We start from the raw sequence: 6000 nt of genomic DNA on the forward strand, positions 1-6000 counted from the left end.
TTTTTTTTTTTTTGCTGTCCTTCACTGCCACTTTTTTCTTTCAGTGACATTATATCGTCCACCCAAAATAAGGCAGATGGTGTAATGGCCGTCCTCTAAGACCTCTCCTTTGAACTTCCGTTGGAGGGAGGAAGTATTCTGTTGACAGAGCCAATGAGGGCTCTGCTAGCTGTATATCTCTAAATGAGGTGGGCAGACCAATGGTTTGGCTGGCAAGGTGCTTTGTCGCATTTGTGATTGAGTACCATATCCGCCAAACTCTAAATTGTGCCCTCAGTACCTGTAGATGATTGCAAGCGATCATTCTTCCATCTTGATGTCCTTGTCACGCATCAGTCACTTGTGTTTTCACTGTCTGTAAAGTCTGTTAAATATTCTGGAGTTGTCACAGGGTTGTCATTGGTCTCTCGGCTCCAACAGGATGGGACCCCCATGTTAAGTCCTTATACTTTTCTGATAATCTCCCTCTCCTTCAAGATTTCTGTCTCTGCCAACAGCTCTTTCCATATTTGGAGACAGTAATTGTGTCCTATGGTGTTGCTGCCGCTCCTTCTCCTTCCCCTTCTAACTTCAGGGCCTCCAGGCCTTCTTTCAATTTGGTGATATGTAGTTGTCACTATAAGTTTGGAACTGGATTTGACTTGGAAACTTTCAGTGAAATCTGATGTTTGTTCTCATTAATTCTCCTATGACAGGGCAGGGTTTTCCTTCCTGACAAAGTTGACTGGACTAGATCCTGCAACAGTTTTTCATTGCCTTGGAACACCACTGGGATTTTGTGTCACCCCTTTTTGACTAGTTGTTTTTTCTGCTGGTACAGTGTCTTTTTTGCTACTATATGCCTTTGTCTTTTATCTTCATTTTGCTGCTGCATGCCAAGCCTGGATAGCCTTTGAATTTGCACTTCTCCTTCTTTGAGATTCAGCAACCCATCAAAAAAAGAGTTTGATCTAGTCCTTTATGTTGTCCCCTTCCATTTCATCTTCCCTGTTGCAAATCCTTATGTTGTCCCACCTTACATAGTGCTCTAAAACTTCATTACCTGTAATGCAATGAGGTGGTCATACATCATCTTTTTCCCCCTTTCTGTCTGTTAGCTATGGAGGTTTTTGTAGCCATATCTAAAACTAGCAATCACTGTCCCACTAGGTCACAGCTAGTCTAAGAGTTGTCATGATGACATCTGTTAGATTCTCTAAATTTCCAGCAGTTCCTGTTTTATATCTGTTTCAATATTTTCTTAAGGTCAGGAGAAGGGTTTGAACATCATCTTTGGTAAAATGAGGGTCTCCCTGCTGATGAAATGCCATCTCTGTGGTACCGGCAACTGATGTCTGTGATTTTTGCCTACAGTCAGGTTTAGAGTCTGGGTCAAGTAGATGCCAATATCCTGGTAGCCCGCATTTGCTTTAACTCATGTTTCCACTAACCTGTAGATATGAATGTTGCAGGAATGACATGGAACCCACCAATCCCCTTTCCTGCTAACAGGGCTGAATATGTCCAAGACTGCACTTAGCTCTGATGGCAAAGATGAGGAAGAGGGGATAGAGGTATGAGAGAAGTCACATCCTCAGTTTGTACAGCTCATCTGGTTATATGTTTCTCAGATCTTCTGCAGTCTCATGGGTGACTGTCTTTTTATGCAAAACAAAACACAAGACAACTGTTATTCTGTGTTCCGACATCAACTTAAAATATGCACCGTTTTTTCATTGACATGGATCCTATGAATGGTAACATTTGTATAGGAGTGGGAAGGACACAAAAATTCCTTTGTTAGTTGATGAGTTATTGTAAATGTATCAATGGCACAATACCTTTATCTTGTTGGAACCAAACTAATTACCATGGGACTGTTCTTGTTCTGATGTCCTATAGCGAGGGTTAATGCTGCACAACTCGATACTCTTATCAGAATCAAAGGTGTACACTGGATCTGCTTGTAACACAGCAGAGGCCCAAGAGAGAGTTGGTGCAGCACTACTTTGAGTGTGCAGGTGCAGTGGACAGTACAGGGGCCTCTCATGCAGCACAGACGACATCTTGAGTGGCAGTGCCTTGAGCAAGAGGTGGAATGGCCAGCCAGTAATGCCAAGGCCAGAGGTGGCTGGGAATGAGGGGTGAGCATATGCAACCAGCCATAACAGGTTCATTCAAGCCTCATAGGACCTGGGGAACCATACATCCCTGACACAATGGGCTAGAAAATCATATAGAACCAATGTGCCTTTCTCACTTCTCATCTGTGTGTCTTGGGTAATTGTCAGATAAGTATCCTTCACTCAATTGCCAATAAATAGTAAAAAGCTGAGCCCATGGTCTCTTGCCACAGCTGACACATCTTATTTTCTGCCTTTCATTCATTTCAGTGCACTTATTCCTCGTTACTTGAAGTGTGAGATGCCCAGGAGATCAGTGTTCTCTATAAGGGCAACACCTTTACGTTCACCTGCCCCCTATGGTGCACTGTTCGATTTCCCAGTACCCTTTCCCATTGTTATAGCCTCCACGGACTTTTATCCCACAGGCCAAGGGTGCCGCTTTCCTGTCTCTTGCTGTTCCTCCCAACTCAACCTATGGTCTTTCTCCCTGCTTTCGCCCCGCATACCTCAGGTCTACAGCACGCTGAGTCATCAACACCTTCTTTCCATAAAACCTCCCAATCAGTGTCCTGTATTTGGCATGGGTGGTTTATCCTAGGCTATAGATTTGAAGAGGCTGGACCAGGAGAGCAATGCATCTTCACTCGCTCAGAGTATTTTTTCCCGGGCTTTCGAGGTTCCCGAGTTCTCATCCATCTCCGCATGATCTTTATTTTGTCAGCTGAGTTATTTTGGAGAGCATCTTACTGTTATTTAGGGTGTCTACCCCATGGCAATTGAGGATTTCTGTGACTTACTGCCACCATCTTCTCAGTTCATCAAGATCATCATCTACAATATTTGAATGTGGCAATATTAACATGTAGTTCTATTAATAGCCACCCTTGGAGATTTCTAGATAGATTATGATGCCAGCTAGAGGATAGTTTGTTTCTCTTTGTTAAATCTCATCCTCATCGCATGAATCAGTACTAATGAGGAAGAATGCACAGCTTCAGACAATTAGGGGTTTCTTAATGGGAGTGGTGATGATTTTACTGTCAGGGTGTCAGAAACGGATGCATTAGTGTGAACTTGTATTTCAATATTGAATCAATGTGATTTGGTATATTAAATGATGCACATTTGTATTACCACCATCTTTAACCCAAGCTACTTTTTTTGAATGTCAAACCAATGATAAAAAATTAATTGAGTAATGTTCAGCCGTCTGCTGGGATGAGCTGCTTAAATATATGCACCAAACAAGTACTGATTCAATTATAATATTTCTTATTTATAAACTACATTACACCCTTGAAAGCAAGGCGCCAACTTTAATATCGCTAAGATACAGTGTTCCATAGTTTATTTACTCCTTTTGAGTTTCAATATTTATTTTGTACGAGGTTTCTCAGAAGGCCAGCAAAACAAATGCAATGTTTTTATAAGACATTATTACAAAATATTTCTGTCTAAAAGAAGCATCCATTTTCCTCAAAATCCATTCTTAAAACATTAAAAAAATATTTTGAAAGATTTTTGCACGGATATTTGAGAATTTGCTAAATCCAAGTAATTTTTCGTTTTCTAATGTTATTGTCTAAAGACATGTTGTAGAAAAGAGATTTAAAAAATGGAGAAGCAGATAATATGTACTCAAGATCTTTAACCATGTATAAGTGCGTTTTACATATTCTCTGTTCAAACACACCTTAAACAAGCTCCCAGAGTTATTTCTAGTAGAAGCCCTCAAGCACAAGTTGAGGAAGAATCTTTGGATATTACAGTTAACCAATAGCTGTAAATATGGTTGCGCAGTCCCAGTATAGGAAGATGGCCTAAATTCTGGAGATGATTTTTGAGCCAATGAGATATATTAGAATAATAACTGAACGTAAATTGCACACTTTAATCCCTTTTGAATGTGTTTTTAAAGGACTTAAAGATTTCCTTGTTAGAACCTAATTTTAATAGAGTGCTGGTAAAATTAAAATTAAATGCATACCTAGCTTGCTCATCATCACATAGTTATCTTGCTATTCCCATTGTAAAAGTTCATGGGCGTGCTCTTGTTAAGTGATACCACATTTCTTCATAACACCCATGCATGGATGCTAAACAGTCCGAATCCTAAAAGTATGAACTGAATGGACAAACCATTTCTCATGCCCAATGGGGTTTAATGTCTCATTTAATCTTGAATAATAATATTGCCCTGTATCATATACATTCAGCCTCATATATTTTTTTTAAAGCTTCAGTAAAAGTTTGCCAAAACCTTTTTGAATCGGTAAATGAGTTTAGTAAATTCAAAATTGTTTGTATGCCTTTGCAAAACTTCCGATTTAGGAAAAGGAATTGGTTTAAAAATAACAACACAATTCAGCACTGTAGGAAATTGTAAGGTTTCATTGTTGCTCTGTATGTTGATTTGTATTCAAATTCTTAGCAATAACCAGTCTTAGATGTGTATTCAGTAGCAATATTCAGCTGAACATGTACCACAGACCATTTAAAATTAATTGTTTTCATTTCTTTAGAAGGGATACATTGGGTTTCAACACATTTACAAATGATGAACAGCAAAATAAAACCATCTACTTAATCTTTTCTGTAGACTAACATAATGACACCATCCGTGTGCAATAATATTAAGTGGAACGTTTGCTATTAAAGAAGGATGTGTTCATGCTTCACTTACATATTTTGGTAAATCTGATCAATATATTGAAAATAAAACCCTTGATGCACCCCATTAACCATATCTGTCCTGGACTACAAGTCACAATCTGTGCTGTAAGTGTGGACACCCACTTTTCAATGTGTACCAAAATTAATTTAAGATCTCCTAACGCCTTCAGTTGCATACATTTATTCCACAAGGTAGCCTCCTACTCTGTCGGGCCGTCAGAGGAAGTATTCCATCACCAGTGCTTTGTCAACAGAATATTTATATCTGCCTCTCTCTAAATGAGCCGGATGGGCCAAGAGTTTGGCTGGCAGGGCTGTCAGTCACGTTTGTGACAAGTACCATGTTTGCCAAAATCTGAATCTTGCCCATAATCATTATGAAATGGAGTGAGTATTCATGTCCAAAATTGTGGCTATGAGTGTTTGATCCTTTCACACTTTGTATTAAGATAATTACATGTATAGTTGTGGGTTATCTATCCAAGATTATCAGAGTTGGCAAATTGTGTGATTTGTAAATCACTACATGAGTTCATTGGAGTGGTAAAGATCTAATAGGAAGATTATCAAAAAATGCTTTGAAACTGGGATACCCAGAGACTTTTTTGTGCAGTGGTTACTAAGTTGATTTCTCTCCAGAAATCTTTTGGATTCAGGGCTTGCATTGTCTGTTTTAGAGTGCACCGCAATTCACTCAAAAGCCTACAATTTTCACGTAGCCTGAACTTTGCTTATTTATTTTTTATTAATCAGAATGGTATTTTTTGTGTCAGTTGAAAACTTTAATATTTGTAGTCATGTCAAGTGGCTAATTTGTCTGCACATTAGCGGTTTTAGTAGGATCCCTCTTTCTCCTACTTGTCTACATATTATCATATTCGCCACCTATAACACAATTCTGTACCTGCTGCGTAAATGTGTGATACCCGTCTATAATATTGTCTACCTTTATTTTTCTGCAACAACTATAACCTGGCCTGCCAAACACTCTACATTATCACAAATTAGTCTTGTTTTTAATGTAGATTAGAGCTATTGTTAGTTTCACATATTTCACCTTTACTGGAATTCCAGTTGGATAGGGACTCATATACAGGTTTATTTTGGTTCAGAATATAAAAAGATTCACAATGGTGTTATCCACAGCATTGAGTGTCTGGGTTTTTCTACATCTGATTTAGGGATTTTACCTCACAATGTTATAACATTAGTAAATTGGACC

This window comes from Pleurodeles waltl, chromosome 11, assembly GCF_031143425.1.
Source record: "Pleurodeles waltl isolate 20211129_DDA chromosome 11, aPleWal1.hap1.20221129, whole genome shotgun sequence".
Classification (NCBI taxonomy): Eukaryota; Metazoa; Chordata; class Amphibia; order Caudata; family Salamandridae; genus Pleurodeles; species Pleurodeles waltl.